The sequence below is a fragment of the Dipteris shenzhenensis genome, chromosome 27, assembly GCF_047967505.1.
Source record: "Dipteris shenzhenensis isolate YYH24624 ecotype China chromosome 27, Dip_SZ_1.0, whole genome shotgun sequence".
NCBI lineage: Eukaryota > Viridiplantae > Streptophyta > Polypodiopsida > Gleicheniales > Dipteridaceae > Dipteris > Dipteris shenzhenensis.
The window spans coordinates 5,451,256-5,477,948 of NC_141622.1; the positions used below are offsets into that span (position 1 = coordinate 5,451,256).

Below are 26,693 nucleotides of genomic sequence, written 5' to 3' on the forward strand. Positions count from 1 at the left end.
AGCTTTTTCAAACTTCAAAAGTACCCAATCCCCTTCCTTGAGATCTAACTGTCTTCTATGCTTATCTGCAGCTCTTTTATGTTTCTCTTGAGACCTTTCAATTGCTGTCCGGACTTGGCTGTAAGCTGTCTGGAGGTCTCTCACAAACTGATCAGCTGCAAATATTTCATCTTTGGTCCTCAATATAGGTGGCAAAATTACTTTCCCATATATGACCTCAAAAGGGGCTTTCCCTGTAGAGCTATGTACCGTATTATTGTAGGCAAACTCTACCAACGGTAGGTACTTTTCCCAGTCTGAACTTTGGTCACCCACGTAGCATTTCAGCATATCCAAAACTGTAGAATTTGCTACTTCACTTTGACCATCTGTCTGGGGATGGAAAGAAGAAGAAAAATTCAAATTCGTCCCCATGTTATCAAATAAAGCTCTCCAGAATAGACTGGTCATTCTGGGATCTCGATCACTAACAATGGACTTAGGCATACCATGATGTTTAAAAATCTGTACCATGAAAAGCTTAGCCATATGATCTGCCTTTATGGTTTTGCGAACCGGTATGAAATGAGCTTGCTTGCTGAATCTATCAATGATAGTCCAAATCCCATCATTCCCTGACTTTGATCTTAGCAAATCAAAAATAAAGTCCATTGTAATACTTTCCCATGGTGCCTGAGGCACAGGAAGAGGCATAAGTAGGTCAGGTGCCTTCCGTCTATCATACTTCACACTTTCTAACACGTAAGGCATTCAGTAACAAACTGATGTATATCTTTCCGCATCCCTGGCCAAAAGAAATACCTCTCTAGTGCTAGAGTTGTTGCTGTAATTCCTCTGTGTCCAGCATAGGGAGGTGCATGGCATTCCTCCAAAATCTTTTTCCATCTCCTGGGTGATGCATAGGCAATCATCTTTCATTAAATACCCATCTTTCAGGGAATAGTGACTGGTGGATTGCCCCTCTTGCATTTGCTGTAAAATTTCACCAAAATCTGAATCACGAGCATATTGCTCCCTCATGCCTTCCAGGTCCTGGTGATAAGCAATAGTCACGTTATTGACCTGGGGTCTTCGGGACAAGGCATCTGCCACTCTGTTCCGAATTCCTGGGGTATGGACAATCTGAAAATGATACATTGACAGCATGTTTGCCCATTTCATATGCTTCTCGGAAAGCTTGGTCTGAGTCAAAAAGTATCTCAGACTTTGGTGATCTGTCTTAACAGTAAAATCTGCACCCAAAAGATAGTGCTTCCATGTATGGATGGCATGAATTACAGCCAATAACTCTTTCTCATAGATTCCTAGATATCTTTCTGCATCCGAAGTCTCCTGCTTTCATAGGCTACTACATGACCATTCTGATGCAATGCAGCCCCAACACATTCTCCACAAGCATCGCAATCAACATCAAAAGATTGATAAAGATCCGGGACTACAAGAATAGGCTCTGTAGTCAACTTCTCCTTGAGTGTATTGAATGCTTTCTTCTGTGATATTCCCCATGAGAAGGCTGCATTTTTCTTAGTAAGGTCATGTAATGGAGCTGCGATATCAGCAAAATGTCTGATAAACCTTCTGTAGTAAGAACACGGGCCTAGGAAACTTCGAACTTCATGCACAGTTTTCAGCTCTGGCCATTCCTGAATGGCACGGATCTTTGCTGGATCCATTTGTATCCCATTCTTGGATATTATATGCCCCAGATAGTGGATTTCTTCCAAGAAGAATTCACTTTTCTTGCTGTTTGCGTAGAGCTGATGATTTCGCAGCTCTTGAAACACTATAGCAAGATGTTCCCTGTGCTCTTCTTCTGTCTTAGAAAAGACTAAGATATCATCAAAGAAAGTACCCATGAAATGCCTGTACTTTCGGAAGATGCGATCCATCATTCTATTGAATGTGGCTAGAGCATTTGTCAACCCAAAAGGCATCACTAAGTATTCATACAACCTGAATGTAGTGCGGATTGCTGTCTTGTGCACATCCTGAGGCTGTATCCTCACTTGGTGATAGCCACTCTTTAAGTCTATCCTGCTGAAAACTGAAGCTCCATTTAACTGATCCAGCACATCATCAATGCGCGGAATAGGGAATCTATTCTTGATGGTCATTTTGTTCAGTGCGCGATAATCGACGCACATACGGAATGAACCATCTTTCTTTTGTACTAGCAGTACAGGGAAACAAAAAGGAGACGAGCTGGGCTGAATCAACCCTTTGGACAGCAAATCCTGTACCTGAGCCATAATCTCCTCTCTCTGAGTCGCACTGGCTCTATAAGGTGGTCTGTTTGGTGGCTCACTACCAGGCATTAACTCTATCTGATGATCTTCTGGTCTCTCTGGGGGTAACTCCCCTGGCAAAGTATCAGAAAAGCAATTTTTAAAGTTTACAAGAAACTGAAATTTATCTTTGTCTGCATCATTCATTTCAGCATGCATATCATTCTCTTTTTCTTTTACAAAAACCATGTACGCAGAAATTGCAGACTTTATTGCTTTACCACATGTAACATCAGATACAATGGGGATAGTGTCCCCTTTATTCCTGGCAACTAAACGCTGATTTTTCCCCCTATGCAAAAACTCCAACACTCTTTCAGGAAGAGTCAACTTCACTGCCTTGCGATGAAACCAAGGCATTCCCAAGACTACATCATGATGTTTCAGTGGAGAAATGAAGAAGTCTTCCTGATCCACATAACTCTGTACATGAAAACGGAGCTTCCCTATCAAGGGAGTGACTGGCACAGGATTCCCACAGAACATCTGATCGGCATCCAAAGCCCTGCCCAACTCCTCCGTCTTTATTCCCAGCCTCAGGGCTAGATCCTCTGATATGAAATTATCAGTAGCCCCTGGATCAAATAAAATTAGCGCTTGTTGGTCTCTAACTTTGCCCCATGATAGCAGCAATTCTCGTTCTTCTGGGTTTGAAGCATGACCCAGTATGTCACGAATCCCCCCCGCCATTGGCTTTTGCGGTCCTCGTGGCTTCTCTGCCTCTTTTCCCTTTGAAGTTGAAGGCTTTTCTGGGCACTGGGCAGCCACATGCCCCTCTTTGCCGCACCTGAAGCATTTCCCATCTCTACGGAATTCAGCTATTTGTTCAGGGGTGAATAGAGATTTGCCTTTATAAGCCTTTGAAAACTGAGTACCCCTCGACTTCTGAGGCTGAAACCCTTTCTTTTCAGCCTTGGGGTACTCTTTCTTTTCTGATTTTGAAAAATCAGTTTTCTTTTTATCAGCACGTCCTGCATGCAAGGATAGCACTGTAGATGGATCTTGTAACGGCACAAGACTAGCTACTGAAGCTGAATGCATAAGGTCTTGAATGTTCTTTGCCCCCAAAGCAGTCACTACTGCCTGAATTCTTGGAGTGAGACCTGCTCTATACTTTCTCATTTGGGTCCCTTTGGAGATCTTTTTGAAAGGTGCAACCTGCAAATAAGCATCCCAAAACTTTTGGTTGTACACATCTACTGTATCTCCTACATCCATATGCAAACTGTCCCAATCTTGAAGAACATGGTCTCTAAACTGTTTAGGCGTAAACTGCTGGTAGAAGGCTTTCTTGAAGTCCTTTCACTTCCTTGGGGCTGACCCATCTGTGGTCTGTGCACTCCACCATGCACTAGCTGTTGCTGTCAAGTGCAAACTAACCATTCTTAACTTGGAGGATTCTGAAAACTTTTCTGTGCCGAATGCAGCATCAAACTGCCTGATGAACTGCAATGCTTTGTCTGTATGACCATACTGTCCATTGTAGGTCATAAACTTGACAGATTTACCTCCCTCTTTAAATTCCTTGGTCTCTTTGGAAGACTTTCTCTTCCTAGACTTCTTGTGTTTCCTTCTTTTCCTGGATGGTTTATCTGGTAAGGAAGAAGAAGAAACAAAAGTCGAATTCGAGGTAGATGGTGATGGACTAGGAGATCGGTGATGATGCCTCGATCTCTTCCTGCTATGAGACCATCCCCTATGAGATCTCTCTTTCTCTGGCTGTACACGGGAGTGTGCCTCTGCACTAGGCATAGCTTCTGCTTGAAACAAATGCTGAGCCCTTGGATCCTTTTTGAGATTTTCCATCTCTTGTATACGAGTGCGTACCATCTGTTCAAATTCTTGTTGAGTTTGCGGCACACTTCTCTGTCTTGGATGTACATCCCTATCTTGTGAATCCCACTGGATAGGTGATTGATCCATATTCTGAGATCTGCAAATTTCACACACACACCGTGTAGGTAACTGATGCACAACTACCTTTGCTTTTCCAACAAAAAAAATACCTCAATAAGAGGTGTTTTGCATTCACAACTTGTGCCAGTAATTGGGCTATCAGTTCAAAGCATAAACCCACAAAATTGCTAAAGCATCAACAATTGTATTGCCCTTTTTTCTGGCTACTGCAAAAAGCACTCAGAAGCATCTGATTCATCTTCCCAGTGCACAAAGGCATGCATTTTCTTTTTCGGCAAATCTCTGATTTCTCTGCTTTTCTGCTGCTTTTCTGACAGTAGAAGTCTGACAGGCAGGTGAAATCTGCTAGCAGAAACAGTCTCTGGAACTGTCCCTTTTTTTTTTTTTTGAAAGAACAGTAACCAGATGGAGTAACTGGCTAGTTACTCTAACCAGACTGACTGGTTCTGGTCTGGTTAGTCTGCAACTAGACTAACTGGACTGGTCACAATTTAGTTACAGTGACCAGACTGGTCTGGTTGGGTCAACTAACTGGACCTCTAACCAGTCCACTAACCAAGGTTAGGTTGGATAAACACAGGGTCTGCCACATCAGCTACCTGTCTGCCATGTGTCAGTACCACATCATCATCTGAGCTGGCTGCCACATGTACTGCCACGTCAGCACCTGCACATGCATGCCACTAGGCTGCCACGTCACCTCGCAAGTGTGGTTGCCACGTCAGCTGGACCTGCTGGCTGCCACGTCATCTGTCTGTTAGGCCGGCCACATCAGCGCCACGTGTCCTCCTAGCTGGCGCCCTGGCCACGTCAGCAACAGCCAAAGGTTTCGACCTTGGCAGCGTCACGCCGGCACCCTGCGCAAGGAAATGGTCGACGGAGCCACCTCGTCGCTACTCGTCACGCGAACGCCGTGTTACAATCCGTCCTGCGTGAGGACCATGTGTGCCCGCGTGACAGCATCAGTATTCCCTCCTAGCCTTCCGCCCTGAGCGTACGCAATCGTCTGCTCCTCGTCTGCATACGATGTCTATCGTATCAGTTATCGCCGGCGTATTCTCCTTTTGATAGCGCTCCACATCGCTAGCTCCGTTAACCAAACAGTCATCTTCCGTTGAGCGTCTCCGTCAGTATCTCCGTCCATTCACTGTGGGCGTTGCAAGTCACGTGAAGGTAGTTCTTCAGCCGTCCTTCAAACTCCTTAAGCCCCCACGCAGCGGTTCCTGCCTCCCACGCCTCCATTTCAAGACCTGAGAACTTAGAAGCATAGCCATAAGCCACTTCTGGTAACGTGCAATCAGGGGACCTCTGCTTGGTGCTTTGTGAAATCTCAAATATACGCCACAATTTACAACTGTCTGAAAAGGCCGTATGACGCAGAAACACTAGGCTCCAATCTACTATCCAGCCTGCCTTTGGAATAAGTGTTCCTCGGTTATCACCCGACCAATCGTGCGTTCACAAATTTCAGAATTGCGCCCCCCAAAATAAACGCTTGCTACACAATTTCCTGTGAAGCTTCTTTTTGCACGGAGCCCGTACTTGATCGTCACAGCTACAAAGAGCTGTCAAGCCATGCTCTGATACCAATAAAATCAGACGAAATCCCACACGCTCTTTGACAGACAGCAATTTCTCTTTGATTCACTACGAACCTCCTCCGTAAAAGACAGCAAGCACACTTCCCCTTTTGCTCTCCCTCTCTCTCTCTCTCTACAGAGACAATAGGGCCCAGGACAACATGTCGGGCTGGACCCCCCCGAAGGTATTTTATTACTTGAAGAGAATCTGTTACAAAAGTTCAGCGTAGAGCTGTCTGGTCCTCTCTCTTTTCAAAACGTGAAAAATCCCCTTTATTACAAGAGCTTCAAGCTCATTTCAATTTGGCAACATGCCACTTGTCTAAAATCTAGACTAAGTCCTATTACATGCCACTGAGGGCCACTCTGGAGTCTTCAAAGCACTTGGTCACACGAACCGCCTCTTAGATGCTTGTCAGGCTCCCCTAGCGCTTAGGAAAAATAACTCTTCCTAGTACCTGCAACAATTAATTAAAGCGCACCACCATGGCGCCCATTAATTGTTAGCGCTTTGCATGCAAATAATACACTGTGGACTAATTCTAGTCACGGTGGGCGTCCCCACTGAACACATGTGCACACCTAACAAATATAAAAAATATATATTTATTCTCTAGTTGACCGGAGTCAACACTCTTGATTATAATTAAGGAGCTTTGACCAAGGGTCGAGGCGCCTTAATTATAGCCAAGTCTCTCCAACCGAAGTTGGCACATCTTGGTTAACCGGGGTTAACCCTCTTGGCGCATGCCAAGTCTTGTTGACCGAAGTCAACACTCTCTGAACGTAGTCAGCTCTGTAGTTCTCTGGTTAACCGCAGTTAACCCTCTTGGTAATAAACCAAGTCTCCTTGACCAAAGTCAGGTTTACTTGACTAGAGTCAAGTATCTTTGACCATAGTCAATCCCCTGACCATTGAAAGAACTCTTTGACCATAATTAACACATATAAAACACTTTAATTATGATCAAATAAATAGTCAACTGTACTTTGACTTAGGATATTTACATTGTGGTGACAGCAGCTGGGGTGCAGTGTGATTGCATCTGGACAGCCAATGGAATTGCACTCGGAAAAGAGAATGCCTTTGGGTTGAGCCTATGGGTTAAGTGCACTTATGTGATGGTGTTCTATGCTTGAAAGCCTTGCAAAGGCTTAGTGAATTGGGGCTGCGTGCTCACTTGCAGGGAAGGTCTCCCAGATGCAACTTGTAATCATTTCACTGTGAAATATAAAGAAATACCGAAAGGGGCGCCACGGTGTTTGGGGCCAATCGGGTGCACTTGTCTATGTTTGTTGAGCAGGGGCATTCTAGCCTCCATCCCTTTTTCAGTGGTTTTGTTTGTGAACAAATGGGCCAAATGGTGATCATGCAATGGTTAATGGTTGTGATATATGCCTTGTGAGCTGTAAAAAATGCTGACGTAATTAAAGGTTTAGTTCCACTGCCCTCTGAGTGATTAGAGGCCGGTTTCACAGAGCATCCTTGTCTTCCGCTAAGACATGGTGATCCTTGTGTGAGAGCGTGAGAGAGTGATTGAGAGATTGAAAGCAATTGAGTTCATTCCGTTGATGAAAGAGAATTTCCATCGATTCATTTGAGAGAAAGAGATCTACTTGTATTCTTCTTGAGAGATAATCTATAGACAAAGATAGGGAGAGATTGAGGTTCATGTTCTTTTGAGAGAGAGAGCATCTATATTCTTGTTGTTGCAAGAGAGAGAGAGATAGGGAGTGTTTTTTCAAAGGTTTTGTGAGAGAGATAGGGAGTGCAACTTCATGGTCATCTCCATCTCCATTCTCTATATCAAAGGCTTCATCAAGGCCTTCTAAAGGGCCACTTCTACGAAGGGCTATCTCTCCAGCCGGCACTTTGACTCTACAAGCACAGCTTGATTGCTAAGCAACTCTTCTCCACAATGGATTAAGCCCCGAATCTTCCATCGAAATTGCACGCAAGTTCTCATCAATCACAAAGAGGCATCGCATGATCCGAAGAAGAGGCAAAAATTACACAAACATCGCTCTACTCTGCACGAATTCTTCGACAATTGATTTTTTAGTGCAAGCTCCTTAATTTCCAGAAGCAGTTTGTCCTTCAACGGCATGGAAGCACGAAAGTCGTAGGCACAACAATATTTACAATCATCAACAAGAGAAAACTTTCCAAGCTGATTCTTTCGACGTCTTCGAAGCAGGTGTGCAGACTTGCAAGCTCCCCATCGAGGGCCCCGAGAATCCGAGCTTTCCACTCCCGATTTTTCTTTGGAGCTCGTGCAATCTCTGCATCACAGCTTTGACAAACTCCGAATTCCAAGCCCCGTCATCAAACCACTTGTTGGGTTGCCTCCTGTATGCAGCACGAGATTGGACAAAACCGACCGCAACGTTGCGAAAAAAGTCCTTGTGAATTTTGCAAAGCTTGACGGATTCGTTGACAAGGAAGGGCACGCACACTTGTGAGATTTTGCGGGTATACTTATTTCATGAGGTGATATGGTGGATTGTCCCAGTGATGTTATAGCGATGGAGGAATGGCATTCGGTACATTTCATCAAGGCGAGTGAGGCAACGTACAAACTCTCCCCGCGAGCTCCAAGTTTTGGTGTGGATCGGCGAGCAGATAGGCGACATCTCTTAGGCGTCGAAATCCTCTAAGATTCCGGCAAGGGCTATCCACAAGGGTATCACACCCCTTGGTGTGGTTAAGATAGTGCCATGTGCCACCCTACCCTGCCACGTGGCACCCTCAACAATCTTATCTGCCACGTCATCATCCACGTAGCATCGACTTTAACCACACCAAGTTGCGTCACGCCTCAGCCAGCTCCAGCAACCGAGCTCTCATCAGCCATCAACTGACTCCTCCAACCATCGACTCGGAAGCTTCTGCCTAGCTTAATCAGCGAGCATCTCAACGCACAACCCCACTAACGACCCCAGTAGATAGACGGGGCTCCCAACTCCTGTAGCATACGATCGCCACACGGGCAGCTCTTCCCACAAGCAACGGATGCACTCCGACAGCTCCTCGCACCGACTTTCGCCTGCCACGTCATTGCCTGAGACCCTAGTCAACGTGACCATGGGTTAGTTAACCTGACCATGGTTGTATCAATCTGACCTTGGGTTAGGTCAATCAACTACCACCTCAGCTGTCTAGTCAGCACTTCCCCTTGCAGGCACACTGTACCCGTGCCAAGCACACTGCATGGAATCCCTGTGCCACCTCAACACACAGTGCCCCAGACGCGTGTACACCCCTTTACAAGCACAATCACTGCATGTGACCCCTGACTGCCACATCATCACTGAGCACACTTTGCACCCTTTTGCCCCTCCACCTAGATCAAGCCGTATCTCTTGATCTAGGAAGAATTTAAGGATGCTCCGAAAAGAAAAATCGCTCGATTTTTCTTACTCTACGTGCTCGTCACATGACGCACACATTTCGGTGCAAGTGTCACTCACTTTTGAGCCTCGCCGACAAATCCACTTCATACACGTACATCAACCTCTACATCGACACATGTGACCCAGCACATAAAAGAACAGAAGAAGAAGAAATTATTTGTTGTTCTTTTCTTCGATCGACGGTTGGTATAGATCTAGATCATAGTAGACTAGATTACCATAAAGAAGACGATTTGAATTTCTCCAAGTCGCCAATCTAAGCCATGCCCAAAATTCCCGACTAGTTCCTACTCAAGAGTCAATCCCTACGCTCACATATCATCACATTACTGAAACTTCACGGAAACTTCACGTTCATCAATTCAGTGAGCTAACTTCAGAGTGTTCAGAGGCATTGACCGATTGATCAGTGGGCATAGCACATGACTTGATTTCACACACACATGCCATCATTGTAAAGCCTATTCTACTATTTTCACGGCATTGTGCACTTTATTCCAGCCTTGTAAAGCCTCTTGGCTATTCCCGGCATCATTTGCCACACGCCTTGTAACAGATTGGATTATATATTGCAATTCTACCTTCACCGACAGTTCATATTTCACTTGCTACAACCAGTGTTTTGCAATTGATTCAGACAGTGATCTTCATGACACTTTGAGTACATTTCTTGCACCATGTCTATATCTAGCAACCTTAATCTGGAGGCATCTACTAAGCTAGACAACTCCAATTACGACACATGAAAATACCGAATGGAGACCATTCTTGTACTTCTGGACAAATGGGAGTATGTTGATGGATCTACACCTAGACCATTGGGCGATCCAACCAGCAATAGCTCTACTCCACCTGTTGTCACAGCACCAGCAACGGGATCTACAGCTACACTAATAATTTTCGCACGTGTACCAGATGCTGCCATTGCCCGAGCACAAGCAGAATGGGATAAGAAAGAAAGGTATGCATATCATATGATCAAGCAGAACTTGCAAGATGTCATGCTAGGACAGCTCCACACCGTCAAGACATCAAAAGAAGCATGGGATATATTCACAGCTCTCCATGAGTCCAAGAACACTTCCAGGATTCTCACACTGAGAAACCAAATCAACTTTGCAAAGTTTCCGCAACAGCAATGAAACCGGTCATGCTTACGTACTCAGGATCAAAGACTATAACAATCAACTTGCAGCAGTCGGAGAGACTATGAATCCCGCAGCTATGGTTCAAGTCATCTTGAATGGACTAGGAGAGGGATACGAGAATCTAGTCCAGAGTATTGCCATCCAACGGCAAATTTCGACACTGGAAGAACTTCAGTCAGTCTTACTTGGTGAAGAACTCAGGACTCAAGCCATTCACGCACGCAAAGGTCATTCCAATGATCAAGCATTCACAGCTTCAGATAGAAGCAGAGGCAAGTCATTCCAACAAAGTGATCATCATCACCAACAACCTCATGAGCAAAGTCAAAATCAGCATCAGCATCATCCTCAGCAACAGCAAAGCGAAAATCATTCCAATCGAGAAAGATTCCAAGGACGAATGAATGCATCCACAGTGTCAAGCATCCAGTGCAACTACTGTCATAAGTTTGGACACTATGAAAGAGATTGCCGCAAGAAGCAGTACGACCAAGGCAATCAATCCAGAAGCAATCGAGGGAATTTCCGTGGAAGAGGAACTCATCGTGGTGGACATTCTAGTCACAGTCATTATACAAATGAACATGGGAATATGTTTCTTGCAAACAAGGAAATGCAAGAAACTGATACAGTGTATCTAGACACTGATTGCAATTCAAAAGAGGATTTCAACTACTATCAAGTCGACCAAGCACATCACGATCCTTGGTACATCGACAGCGGTGCATCATCTCATATGACAAATCATCAGGAATGGTTCATAGAGATGAAACCATTAGAGGGTCAAAAGAATGTCATCTATACAGCAGATAATACACTGAATCCAGTTCAAGTGACAAGCATAATCCCTATGAACAATTTCACTTGTACGAAAGAATTGGTGAAAGATGTATTCTATGTTCCGAAGCTCAACAAGAACCTCTTGTCAGTAGGTCAAATGACGGAACACAACTACCAAGTCATCTTCGACGGAGATAAATGCACTATCAGAGACAAATCCAGAGGATTTCAGCTAGTAGGAAAAGGAGTCAAGGAAGGACACTTGTACAAAATGCTAGCTACAGTACTAGATTTGCATGCCATGTTAGCTTAACCACAACAGATGCTACTATCTGCAAAATGGCACAAGAGATATGGTCGTGTCAATTTCAAGAGCTTGATAGATCTCAGGAATTAGAATATGGCAATTAGAATTCCTAAGCTACAGTTTCTTGGAAAAGTTTGTGAAGCACGTTGCTTCGGCAAACAAAAGTGAACCAACTCCGGTAGAAGCACCTCTCGAGTACGAGATATACTTGATTTGATACATACAGATGTGTGGGGTTATGCCCAGACCCGTAGCATCAATGGTTCACTTTACTACTTAACTTTCATTGACGACTACAGCAGATATTATTGGGTCTACTTTCTGAAAGAGAAATCTAAAGTGTTTTTTAGATTTCAAGAATTCAAAGCCATGGTAGAAAACCAAACAGAGTCATGAGATCACATAGAGAAGGTGAATGCATGTCTTCAACATTCATGAACTTTTGCACAAGTCACGGCGTTCGAAGACAATTCACTTGTGCAGATACTCCTCAGCAGAATGCAAGAGCTGAAAGAAAGAATGGTACTTTAGCAGACAGTGCTACAGCAATGCTTAGTGAGAAGCATCTTCCCAATCAGTATTGTGCAAAAGCAAACTTGCTTAATCGGCTTCCGACCGAACCGATTTAGGGTATGACACCTTATGAAGCACTCACTGGACACAAGCCACGCATTGGGCATCTCCACATATTTGGTTGCATAGCATATGCCCACATACATGACGACCATCGCAAGAAATTGGATGTGAAGTCACGCAAATGCATCATGGTTGGCTATAGTGAAGAAAGCAAAGCATACAAATTGTACGATCCCATCAACCACAAAGTCATTATCTCCAGAAATGTAATCTTCGATGAGGAATCAGAATGGAAAACCTCAAATACACAGGAGATAGATTCACCGATTTCACAGTCATCTACAGAAAAGGTTGATGAAGAAGAGCAAGAATTGCCAGAAGCACCCCAAGCAGAGCCACAACAACTCAGACGGTCTACTAGGGAAAGCAGACCTCTAGTCAGATTGGCATATGCTCATAAAGGTAAAGTACTTCAGGTTGAAACCACCAACTATGCTCTTATGACTACCATCATGGCTACAGAAGGGCCAGTGTACTTCGAAGATGCAGTAGACAAGCCAGAATGGCAAATTGCTACATATGAAGAAATGAATCCTATACTTGGGAATTATGCGACTTTCCACTAGGAAAGAAGGCCATAGCAAACAAATGGGTATACAAAGTGAAGTACAATCCAGATGGAAGTATTGAAAGATACAAAGCCAGACTAGTTACAAAAGGATTTACACAGCGATATGGTCAGGATTATGTTGAGACTTATGCTTTACTAGCAAAGATGGATTCCATACGGTTCTTGATATCACTAGCAACACTCAGCAAATGGAATGTGTACCAGCTCGATGTCAAGAATGCTTTTCTCAATGGTTACCTAGACGAGGAAGTCTACATGCAACAACCATCAAGTTATGTTGAACCAGGAAAAGAGAATCACGTTTGCCATCTCAAGAAAAGGCTCTACGGCTTAAAGCAAGCACCCAGAAGTTGGTACAGCAGAATTGACAAGTATTTTGTTGATCTGGGATACATGAAATCCAATGCAAATCATACTCTCTACTACAAAGCTCAAGGGGAAGACATTACTATTGCACTTTTGTACGTAGATGATCTGACTGTGACCGAAAGCACGGATAGCTTCATCAAGAAATTGAAACAAGACTTATCTGCAGAGTTCGACATGAAAGATCTTGGACTTATGCACTATTTTCTTGGAATTGAGTTCTGGAGAGATTCAGACAGCACCTTCATGAGTCAGCTGAAATATGTTGACAGTCTCCTGAAGAAGTTTCATATGGCAAATTCCAAGATTATAGCCACTCCCATGGAACAGAGTTTGAAACTTACAAAAGATTTAGAAAAGTCTACAGTCAATGATAGATACTACAGGTAGGTCATAGGATCTCTTATATATCTAACTATCACACGGCCAGATATTTGTTATGCAATAAGTTCACTAGCACAGTTTATGGCAAATCCAAAACAGTCTCACTGGAATGCAGCAAAAAGAGTCTTGAGATACATCAAAGGTATAAGACAGTTTGGGATAGAATACAGAGGAAGTCATCCAAGGTTGCATGGATACCGTGACAGTGACTATGCCAAAGATCATGAGACCAAGAGATCCACACAGGGATATGCATTTTTCCTTGATCAAGGTGCTATATCATGGTTGTCAAACAAACACCCAGTTGTTTCTTTATCTTCGACTTAAGCAGAATATAAGCACTCACTACAGGTGCATGTGAGGCTATATGGCTCAAAAGACTATTGTCAGAAACAGACTACTTTGATGAATCAAAGCCAACAACAATATTTTGTGATAATCAATTGGCTCAAGCATTGGCCAAGAATCTAGTATATCACTCCAGGACAAAGCATATTGATGTCAGAGAGCACTTCATCACAGAAAGAGTGTTACTTGGTGACATCACACTACAGCATTGTGATAGCAAAGAGAATGTTGCAGACATCTTTACCAAACCACTCGGTAAAGAGCTTTTCAAGAAACACCGACAAGCTCTTGGTTTGATGCAAAGGAAGGACATTCCCATTAAAGGGGTGTGATGGAATGTAATGCTCAGTCCTTCAATTCCCCAGAATCACCATCTTGAGGGAAGGCCTACTTCATGATGTTGATATTGAGGGAAGGTGTTGAGCACGCTCAACATCCTATGATTACATGTGCATAGCACTAACACCTATAGAGTGCTATAAAGGAAAGGGTTAGATGCCCTAATCGTAACCCTAAATAGGTTTGTATATATTCTACATTTTCAACTAAATCTAGTGTACAATTAGTCATTTGTGGTGTGCTCTCTAGCTGTGTCCTCTCTCCTCATCTCCACTCTTCTCATCTCCCCTCTTCATATTTTGTCACAAGTTATATCGTTTTGCTACTCTGATACCATGTGAAAGGTGCAGCAGATATGTGAACAACAAAAATAGAAAACTCGACTTGCAGCTGCTCCGCCTCCGCCTCGTCTCCTTCTCCTGTCCTCTTCCTCCGCCTACAACTCTCCCACCTTCCACCATGATCCATCTCCTCAACATCCAACCCCTTCTGCGCCTCCCTCATCTTCGGGCCCCCGCCTTCTCTTCCTCCACTCCCGTTCGTCTCCTCTTCCACCCCTTGCCTCCACCCCCCTTTGTCTCCTTCTGCTGCCCTCTTCCTCCGCCCTCTCTGCCTTCTCTCCCTCCACCTCCCGCCATCTCCTCTCCCGCCCCCCCGGCTCCTTCATTTGCCTCCTCCCGTCCGCTTTTGCCCCCGCCACGCATTGGGGGGCAGTGGCAGCATTCACACGGATGGATCTTTTTAGAGGCTCCCCTTACGGGGAAGGATTCTCCCATGATGAGGAGCCTCCATAGGGTCTGGCAGAGATTAGCAGGGGGTCTCATCCGTGCTCAGCCCCGTTGCAGAGAGGAGTTCGAGCGTCAGCCCCTCATTTGGCACCCGGAGATCAGGGATTAGGATGGGTGTATGCTTGGCAGCGGACTCACATTGGATGGGCACAGTGAGACAGGGGCCCGATATGCTCCTTTGGCAGATGGAGCAGATTACCCATGGAGGCAGAGGTGAGGCTTGAAGCCTTGGTGCATATGCGAGGGGCAGGGTAGCAGATGAGGGAGATTGACCTAGCCATCCCTGAGTCTTGGTGGGAGGGACTCCACGTGTGGATAAACAGCAAATGGTTGGGTCAATTTTCTCGGACTGGGGTCCCCTTGAGGATGATGATTCAGCGAGGCAACATGCAACACGGTTTCTTCCATGTAGGACCCGGAGGCTTACTTTAGGCACTCATTGAGAGAGACCCAGAGATGGATGGGAGTCTGGATGGGAATCATTGGCAAATGATCAGAGTGGTGGGCTGATTGTTGGAGGAGTGGCACATTGATCCTCCCAACATTCCAAAGCAGGATGCCCTTAGACAACGCCTTTGGCTTTGAGAAGGTAGGCCCCTGAGGGAGGTCCAGTGGGATTCGGGAGAGTGGTTTTGGCCTTCTAGGATCGGCCTCGCCAAGCAGGTGGACAAGGTGCCATTCTTTTCCTATACCACTCGGTTTGGCAGGAGGCTTCAGATGGACTCTTTAATTTGGACCCCTTCGAGGGGGGTGGCCTAGAGGGTACCCCAAGAGGTCCGTTCCAGGTTTTTTTTTTTTTTTTTGCAAAAAGAGACTTCTATTAAGTATTAAAGAAAATCGCTGGAGCAAGCTCCATACGGGATACACCATGCAATGCATGAAAAGCTCAAGAGCCAAAAAGAAAGGATTGTGGCTGATAGTGCCATCTCAATCCAGTAGAGTCCTCCAAGAAAAAGGGAGAACCTCTCCAAACTCGAAGAAAAACAGTCCTCCTAGAAGAGGCTGCCCGTGAAGGGCCTTGCATGCTAGCCCAAGTGGCTATCAACATGTGAACCGTGTCAATCCAAATACCCATGAACACATGTGATGGGTGTATCTGCGTGCCATCCAATGGCTCTGTACATCTGGCTCTCCAAATGTGCCAAGAGGAAATGCTAGCCAAAATCTCCCAAGAGGTGTCCACTGAAGCATGGGAAGCTCTGAAGGGAGTAAGTGGTACATCCTGAAGAGAGCAGGGCTCTATCACCTGCTGGTGGACCGAGAGTGCCCAAGAAGAAGGCTCACCCTCATAAAACACCTGGGGCCCAGTAAGGGATAACCATGCGACCGAGCCCCAAGTCATGAAGAAAGGGGAAGTATGAAAAAAGCTGAGTATCTGACTACAGTCCCAAAGGCAATGTCGCACTGACTCAAATCGTGATCTCCACTGGTTCACTGCAATCAGCCAAATGAAAAGAGTGATCTTCCTATTTCTGAGGGATTTCCAGAGCCTCCTCCATAAATTCCTACGCAAATCTGTGGTGATGAAGAAGCTGTCCCAGTGGGGGGCTCTGGAGGGAATCCAACCCCTAATGCTCAGCTGCAATCTTTTGGCATTACCAACCGTGAAACGAAAGAAGGGAATCCCCCTCTCTCGGTGCCCATGATCTATCCACTCCCACTCTCTTGGGTCCCACTGCAAGCACCTGATCCATATAACCACAACCTCCAGGATCCCAGGGCCAAGAACAGAGGGTCAGGGTCTAAGTACCACTGCAAGCCCGCTCCATGAACCACAAAACCGGCAATCCTGACAGGCTGAAAGGCAACCTCTAGAAGGATATCATCCGTGGATCTAGAGAGTATACCTCCATCCCAAACATCAAAGACCAGCGCATCTTCCTCGAGACCTCGAAGAGCGATCACCTGTAAAGGAACTGATGTCCTCGAAAAAGTTCCCATCCAAGTGGTGGAAGTAATAGGCATCTCAACTGTCCATCCCACCGAGATGGCTGCACCTATCTGCTGAATCCTGCGTGCTACTCCTCTGAGGTGACTCACTGACTCTAGTCTTTGATCCTCAGGTAGCCTGATAAAAGCCTTCCAAGTGCCTACTGTGTAGGTGGGGCCTCTCTCCCATCTAGACCACTGCATGTAATGGGAGGTGCCCAGTGGTCTGCCATGCTCATCAAGTATACTATCATTCCAAATCATCGGCTGCCTATCAATCTCTTCGAGGGTAGAGGGTGGCACCCTCCGAAGAGTGTTCCTGAAACTCCCCCAAGCTTTCAGGATGGCAGTCATGAGAGGAGAGGCAAGAGATCTCAGAGGGGCTGAAGTAAAAATCCAGCGAGGGCTGTCCACCCAATCATCTCCCAAGGTAGGTGTACAAACCTGAATGCGTCCAAAAAAGAAATCCTTCCAAGGTTCCTGCCTAGGCATGAGTCCCCTTGAGAGGGGGAGAGAAGTGGAAGAGAGCAAGAGAGTGAGAATGAGAGAGAGTGACACTCTAGTGCGGGTGTGAAGAATGATGAGCCACACCACAAACTCACTTATGTTTTATTAGGATTAGGTTTACCCTATGACTGTCTTAAGACAGTCATAGGTGTCCTATCTTTAATTGAAGGGTTGGCAATGTGCCTTTACCCCAACAACCTCCCACCTAAAGGCCAATGTGCCTAAAGGGGAGAAAAGAATAAAAATTACAGCAATATACAGTTACTGTATACAAGACCATAAAGTAAGAATGGTCTCATCCTAATCCCATGATGTGGCGGCAATGTGCAAACCGCTCTGTAGGCAAGCTCTTAGTGAGCAAATCTGCAGGATTATCATCAGTGTGCACTTTCACAAGCTCAAGTCGCTTGTCTTCCAGTACCTCCCTGATGAAATGATATTTCACTTCTATGTGCTTGGTCTTCTAATGAAAGACCGGATTCTTTGCCAACATGATAGCACTCTGACTATCACAATGCAAAACTGGCATATCTCCTGTAATGCCCAAATCTCCCACCGGCCGAGTAAGCCATATTGCTTCCTTGCAAGCCTCAGTGGCTGCAACATATTCAGCTTCTGTGGTTGACAGTGCAACGCATTTCTGCAACCGAGACACCCATGATATAGCACCGCCTGCAAATGTGAAAATATAACCGGTAGTAGACTTCCGGTTATCCGCATTCCCTGCATAGTCTGAATCTGTAAAACCATGCACCAATGCATCCTGCCTACCATAGCATATGCACAAGTCTTTGGTACCTTTGAGATACCTCAAGACACCTTTCACTGCTTCCCAATGCCTCTTGCCTGGATTTGCCATATACATGCTGATGACTCCCACCGCAAAAGCAATATCCGGACGAGTGGCAACCATGGCATACATCAAAGATCCAACTGCAGATGCATACGGAACCTTGGCCATTTCAGCCTTATCATCATCTGATCTGGGGCTGTCCTTACTGCTGAGTTTTAAATGTGGAGGCAACGGGGTACTAATAGACTTCCCCCCCTCCATTTTAAACCTCTGCAGTACTTTGTCAATATACTCTTTCTGTGACAGAAACAAAAGTCCCTTGGACCTGTCACGAGTAATACGCATGCCAAGAATATGATTTGCATCACCCAAGTCTTTCATGTCAAAAGACTTATGCAGTTGTTTCTTTAAAGCACTAATCTCATGCTGAGATTTACTGGCAATAAGCATGTCATCCACATATAGAATGAGTAGCATCAAACTGCCATCCTTTGCCCGTTTGGTGTACAAGCAATGATCGGTCTCACACCGATGATACCCTTGGGACTGCATGAAGGCATCAAACTTCTTGTACCATTCCCTTGGCGCCTGCTTGAGTCCATACAAGCTCCTCTTGAGCTTACACACAAGCTGTTCTTTCCCTTTAACAGCATATCCCTCTGGCTGACTCATATAGATCTCATCATGAAGATCTCCGTGAAGAAAAGCTGTCTTCACATCCATCTGACATAAATCCATGTCATCATGAGCAACAAGAGCTAACACTACTCTCAAAGTAGTCATCTTGACTACAGGGGAAAAAATCTCATCAAAGTCAATGCCCTTTTCCTGCTTAAATCCCTTGGCAACCAATCTGGCCTTATACCGAGGTAAAGCATTTGAATCCACTTTGACTTTGTAAACCCACTTGCATGGCAAAACCTTTCTGCCTGCAGGTAACTGCACCAAGTCCCATGTATCATTCTGAAGTAGGGAGTCCATTTCTGACTGCATGGCTTTCTCGCGGACAAATCAAGCTCTTCCCAGTCATCAGCTGCCATATCAGATGGCTTGACACCCTTCACTCTTATGGGCTTAGCAATCTTCTTTAACAGAAGTACATTCAAGCACTGTTCTGCCCATAATGCATAGTTGTGTGCTCCTTCCAGTTTCTTTATGTTCAGAATTGAAGAATCACCTCCACCTGATGCCATATCAGATGAGGAAAGTACCTGACTCCCTGGAAGTAAAAAAAAACTGAATAAAAATTCTGATTTCTCAGAAAAAACCTGCTCTATTCAAGAGCCGGAAGCACTCTCAATGGTGCTGTTTTTACTGTCAGTAAAATCTGCAGCAAAACAGTAAATGACCCTGCAAATACTGTACCTTCTGACAAACTGTTCTGAGCTCAAAGAGGCATAAAAAACAGTAATTTCAGACTGCTGCTGCTGCTGCTCAACAAGTGCTTAACAGTGCATAATCATCTGACAAAAAACCACCAACACTGCTGTACTGACTGTACTGATCACTTCTCCCACCTCAGATGAGGTATTGCACTGAGTTAAATTGCAGAAACCACTTGACAAACACCCCAAAAACAGTAAATGACCCTTCAGCCTGTCACAAAACCTGCAACGGTAAATGGGATAAATCCCAAGCAATCACCCTTATACCAAGGGGAGAAAATGCATCTGAAGATCTCTGTCGGTAACCCAAGTGCTATCAAACAAAGTCTGGGCAAAAGCCCCTTGATCTGACACCTGAATCAAGTGGAGAACACCTCAACACTGAGGTAGCATGCAATATGAAATCTCTCTGACACTTGTACCTGACAATGTGCAATGCATAGACTGCCCCTGTGTACTCAGTAACAACACAAATCACAAAGTACAAACACCAAGAAGAAAATCTTTTGAGCACTGTCAACGATGGGCAGTTAGGGACCAAGTAAACTCGATGCGCCCTGACCAAGCGTGGCTCAACTGAGATTTTCAAAGTGCGTACAAAGAATGTGACCTGCAACAAATGTCACCAAATGCACTGCGGAAACAAAGCAAATGTGTGCTCCCCGGCTACACAAGGCATATACTGCAAACACATCCAGGCAAAAGCCCTTTGAAATGGTCACCCAAAACTGAGAATTGCACTTAGTAAATGCATAGAAGCTTCTGCAAAACAAGCATCTGACCTTCCTGAAAGACAAGTAACTGCGCAAACACCACCACTGTGGCACAAGTCACCTCAAGCGTGAGTGACACGAGAGTACCTGCTGTACCTCAACAAATGCACAGTATACAGCTGAAATGCTTCAAGAATGTATCAGAAATGCTTCATGTACTGCGCGCACATGCACAAAAACAGAGTGCTTCAGCACTATTCCTCTTCCAACAAAAAATGTCTGCTGTACTTTTCAGTACCTGCAAAGTACCTGCTGTACTTCTGTCCCTGCAGAGTACCTGTGTACTATCGGTGCCTGTAGCAGGCACGCTTTCCCCCCAAAAAATCGAGTCTTTGCAGCCAAAAACTGTACCTGCAGGTGAGATACCAGAAGAAGACGCCCGTACACAGTTGTACGGCAGTCCGTACGACTGTACGGACAGTCCATACGGCTGTCGTACAACTAGCTGCGCACAGCAGCTATGCAGCTGCCTGATGCAGCGTCGAAAATGCTGCGTACAGCAGCTGCTGTACAGCTGCAACAAAAAAATCCGACGACGCCCTGCAGCCCGCGCAAAACCCTGCAGCCCGCGCCCGCGCCTTCACCCTGCAGCCCGCGAAAATGCGCCGCCCTGTACCGTCGTCCTGCGAAAATGCGCCGCCGCTTCCTGCGCAGGTCGAGCCCGTCCGTACGGTCGTACGGACGACGTACGGCCGTACGGATCTGTCCGTACGGAAGAGAGGGTAGGCAAGGGAGAAGGCTGGGTAGGGAAAAAGGGGGAGCTAGGTAGGCTCTGATACCAGTTGAGAGGGGGAGAGAAGTGGAAGAGAGCAAGAGAGTGAGAGTGAGAGAGAGTGACACTCTAGTGCGGGTGTGAAGAATGATGAGCCACACCACAAACTCACTTATGTTTTATTAGGATTAGGTTTACCCTATGACTGTCTTAAGACAATCATAGGTGTCCTATCTTTAATTGAAGGGTTGGCAATGTGCCTTTACCCCAACACCCCTCACCACCACCTTACAAAGCAAGGCCCTGCACTGCAAGTCCAGGTCAATGACCCCTTCACATGTAGGGAGAATAATGGTCTCCCAGGCCACCCTCGCTGCAACATCTGCCGTGCCATCAAGTCCACTCCATAAAAAATTCCTGGCTGGTCTAACGAGCTGAATGATGCAATCCCTAGACCGGCACCAGCAAGAACACACAAACCACGCAATGGCCAAAAGAACCTGGTTCACTACCACAACTCTAGATGCAAGGTCGAGTTTGGCTGAGCTCCAAAAAATGAGCTTTTTCCTTATACTCTCCAATACTGGGGCAAACTGCTGTGCTGGAGAGATGCCCAATCCTACCTGGCATCCCAAATACCTGACAGGAACACCCCTCTGAATCCAGGAAAAGCCAATGTCAACTCCCCAGCCTGGAGTGTCCTCATCGCTGATCCAAAAGCCAAAGGATTCATGCCAATTAATGTGTGCCCCTGCAGCTGAGCAAAAGATATCCAAGGCTGTCCGAAAAGAATCAAGTGACTGCAAAGAGACCTCAACAAAAATAGCAGTGTCATCAGCCAACTCATAGTCAAGAAGCTCCTACTCCTGTCTCAGTGGCAATCTCAGCCCATAACGATCAACCTGAGATCTAAGGAAGATACTCATAGCTTCTGCCACAAATAGAAAGAGGAAGGGGGCTAAAGGGCACCCCTGACGAACTGACCTCGAAATCTTAAACCTGTCACCCCTTACTCCTCCGATCAAAACCTGGCTGTGGGCTGATCTGTAAAGGGAGGCCACCCCTCTAATCCCTTCTTTATGCAGATCCTGACACACAGGCCAAAGATGAGGCTAGAGATGTAGTTTGGCAAAGTTTACCTGTGTTGGTCACACCAGAGATGATATGCTCACTTGATGCACGCTTCACCAACACAGAGTTCAGGAATGCTCTCTCCGCCCTTCATAAGGGCAAGTGCCCTGGTTCCGATGGTCTTACTACATCTTTTTTTACAGCCTTTTGGGATATGATAGGTGATCATATTACTTCCTTGAAAAACCCTTTCATGATTACAGCATGTACCTCTCTCTTTCCCTGCACACATATTGTGGTTTCTGAGTGCACCACCTGTAAGCAAAAAAACATACACTTCTAGCATCATGTTTCTTCATGCAGACGCCTATCCTCCTCGATCTTTATGAGAAGGGCCTCCAATCCTTTCATTGTCCCTATGAATATAAGGACACCATTGTCTGCAAGCACTCAACTTGCAAGATTGAATGCATTGCAAGAGCCGTTCCACCACTGCATGACATCCCCTAGTCCAAATATCGACGATGCATTAGGGAGGTGAACCACCATGATTTTGCATGAGCTATTTGTGCTATGACCATCTACCTCTAAGCACTTCCCGTGGTTCACCTCCTCTAGAGACTCCAATAACCAATTTAAGTTCTCGTAATTCTGCTTGTTCTATAGTGAACTTCCTGCCTGGAATGGATTGCATATAATAACCCGCCATTTCGGTGGAATGTGCTCGGTGGATGTCTCCATGCAAGGCGTTTGGGACTCGGGTGAGATGCCTGACTCACTGACCGAGGGACTCATACACCTTATCCCAAAAGGTGGCAACAGGAATTTTGTATCCCATTGGAGATCCATCACTCTTTTGGGCACCCTATACAAAATCCTTACCAAGGCGATCAGCATCCGATTGCAACCTCTTCTAACAAACCTCATTCATGATACTGAGATAGGCTTTGTGCATGGCAGGAGCATTTTTTATAATATCTTTTCTTTTTGGGAAGCCACAAAGTGGGCTATGCACAGCAGGCAGAGGCTAGCAGTTCTACTCTTGGACTTTGAAAAAGCCTATGACAGAGTAGATTGGGGTTTTCTTGAGTCCCATTCTAGGTTTTGGACGCGTCTATGGTCCAATTTGCGGCCGAGGAAGAGAGGCTTGCCTCATAGGCCCGTGGTTGGAGCAGATGCGGGTGGAGGGGCAGTGTCATTGTTGCTCTGCTGGTTTTCTGGAGACGATCCCTCACTGCCTCTGGAGCTGTCATAGCGCAGTGAGGATTTGGATGGGAGCCCTCAGGATTATGATCCGCATGCAAAGCCTTCAGAGGGACTACACCTAGGGGATGGTGGCCGTTGACTTAGGGAGGTCACGTGTTCCAGATTAATGAGGTCTCTCCAGCTTACCAGATACAAGGTCAAAGCATTCACAGGATAGAGCGCCATGAGGTAATCCCTCCTAATAGCCCGGATCGTCTTCCCCCCTCTGGAGGATAGCGTGTGGGAGGTAGTAGCTAGTATCACGGCGTTGAATATTTGGGTTGCTCGCTATAGTCTATTGATGGGTGAGCATCCGGTTCCACCCTTGGCTACCTTGGTTGCCATCTGGCAAGATATCATCTATAGGGATCGTGGGACCCTGGGCTCTAGGGCGACTCTCGCGAGGCACGCACATTTCTGCAAGCCTCGACCTACAGGAGTTTTCTACATTTTCACTCCGCAAGGGATTCGTTGGTTGTATAGTCCCCCCACCTGGCTGTCAGCCCCTATACCAACGATTCCCTAGGCAGTGAGTTGGGTTTCTTTGGAATAGGCTGGTTTTCTTCTTTCAGCCTTTAATCGGTTTTTTCCATACTCAGTACCTTCGGTGCTGCTGTTTTGTATGAAGTTTTTCAAGCATTAATAGAAGGTTCCTTTCTTTGCAAAAAAACTGAAAACTCGCAAACAACAAAAAAAAAGATGGAGGGAGAGACACTTCGACACCCAAAATCATGAAAATTGATGAAAGAGGGCAGGAGAGGGATCTATAATTACAGCCCCAACCTTACAGTCGACCTACTTATGCAGGACGACCTGGGTCGACCCACAGGTCAGCCTAATCCGACCCCAAACGCTCGGGTCTGGTGAAGTTACCCCGACTAGTCTGGTCGCCTAACCCAACCAAGTTGGGGACCTAGTTGGCCCCCAACCCAGCCCCATCCTTGGCTGGCTCCCAAGCCAGCCTGGTCCAAGTTAGACGGACCTCTCATGCACCCCAAAACAGCCCAAACCTTGCTGGAAGTCCATACAAGGAGGGGATGGCCGGCACACCCACAAAGCAGCCCTCACTCACTTCTTTACATACAGAAGATAACAATCATCATAAGTGTCAAGTCCCCCAAGTCCTCCTCAAATAGGGCTCATAGGTGGGGCATTAACCCAACATTTGATTTCCAAATCATGAAGTTAATGTAGTTCTAGATAGGGAATGGTTCTAGGGTTACCCTACAAAGGAGTTATCTGAATAACTCTATTACTTTTGAAAAGGATTGACATGGGATCCACATTCACAGTCAGCATGACATAACGAACTTCTCTCTCATGAATCGTATTTGAGCTAGAGCCTTTAATCGAGCACAATGTACACATATTCTTAGTGATTTTATTTATTTGACAAATATTTTTTGCATCAAATTGAATTGAAGCATGAAAAGTTTCCATTTGTATTACATGAGATTGCTAAAGTTTTTCCAAAGAATCTTCTTGGTACGTACAAAGAGTGTTTCATATCGTAAAATAGACTCTAGAGTTAGTCCAAGGGGTTGTTCCCATTTCTAACATCCCTTATCATTTAAGAAAACAAAAAGAGCACACACAAAACCAATTAACTCAATATCTTAGAAGGGGGAGATTCAGCCTAGTACTTCACTTTGGCTGCCCTAGTTCCTAGTTCTTTTAGTGAGAAAGAATGGTGGGTCTATGAACTAGTGTGTATAGACTATTGACCTTTAAATAAAGTTATAGTAAAACTTAAATATCCAATGTGATGTGGTGATGAGTTCTTTGATTAGTTAAAAACAAGCAAAGCATTTCAATAATATCGGATAACATTCAAAGCATCATCAAGTCAATTACATCGCAAAGATATTCCCAAAACTGATTTTAGAGGTTGAAAGGGTCACTACTAATTCAAAGTAATGCTTTGACAAATGCGCTAGCTACCTTTATGTATTTCAATTGCTCAAACAACATCATCTATCTAGGACATATTATTTCCAAAGATGGAATATATATGGATCCAATGAAACTTGAAATTATTCTTGATTGACCAAGCCCGGCCCTTCTTTAAAATCCTTGGTCTTTTAGACTTTTAAGAGTAAATTTGCAATTTGCCAAGCAGTATGTACAAGTTGTGGTGCATATGAGGTCAGCTTAAGAGGAAGGGAAGTATCTTACCTAGATGGAGGAGGCTAGAACAAGTTTTACCACTTTAAATACTACAACCCCAGACTTAAACGTTGAACCTTTTGTTCTTGAAACTGATGCGAGTGAAACAGTAGTTGTAGGGACACATCAGAGCAGGAGAGCAAGGACAAAGCTAAGATTTCTGAACCGATGTATTGCAGCAGCACTCACGTGCAAAAAGCATGCAAGATAAGTAAGAGTACAAGCCTATGAAGGCTAGCCCTCAGCCCTCATCTATGTTGACTTAATTAAAAATGAACTAACAGTAGCTAGAACTAACTAGTACTAGCCTACAAGGCCATAGCAGGTGCTAAACCTAACAAACACCCCTCCATGGTAGGGATGAAGTACTCTGAATCAGAATCACATAACAAATGGAATCAGGTATAAAGCTTGCTGAAAAGCTTCAACCTTGGGTCGTGAAAGAACCTTGGCTAAGATATCTGCCAAATTGTCTTATGTCAGAACATAAGACAATTCAATATGCCCTACTGACAGTCGCTCTCAGACATAATGACAGTGAACGACAATGCACTAGTGCATGTATGAAACACTGGATTCCGCACAATGGCTAAGCATTTTGACTGTCAGTGTCAATAGTGGTGGGAGATGTCTGACCAACATCAAGATCTGGATTCTACAAGCAGTTACCATAGCCCAATACATTCTGCCATGGTTGTAAAAACTTCCCTGTACCCAACTTCATGGCTGGAAATAGCAACTGTAGGTTGCTTTTTGCCGAGCCAAGAGATGCATGATGCTGCAAGCTTACAACAGTTGCCACTATGTGACACTGGTATCCTAGCATCCTACGCAGCCATTGTTTGTAAAAGCATGCAAAGTAAGTGTCACGGGGATGTGGTGGTGATGGTGAAGTGTCTGAACTAACTGTCACAGAATTTGGCCTAGGGTACCAGGCTAGGGGCCTTAGTTACTTCCCAAAAGGTACCTATGATTTCATGTGCAATAAGTGCAACTCTTGGTGTTATTAGAGTGGTTTCAATTTCTAAGGTCATTGGTTTGGTTCAGTGGGGTCATCCTTTAAAAACTGACCCCCTATAGATCCTACAAAATAGGGTCATTGGTTCCTTTGCACTAGGGTCATGGTGTGCCATCTGACCCCTTAGGGGCATTAAAAATCCCACGCCTCATTTTGCTTATGTGTCTGCTGGTGGCCTATCTACTTGCCTTGCGTCACCTCTGAAAGTCCCTGGAAGGCCTTCATGGATAA

At 45.3% G+C, this 26,693-nt stretch overlaps 1 protein-coding gene across 3 annotated transcripts in view; it reads right to left on the reverse strand.

Annotated features, from left to right (window-relative positions):
- Positions 1-26,693, reverse strand: part of LOC147883781 (uncharacterized) — a 73,219-nt gene that overhangs the window by 26,122 nt on the left and 20,404 nt on the right. The gene's annotated exons all lie outside the window — the stretch shown is intronic.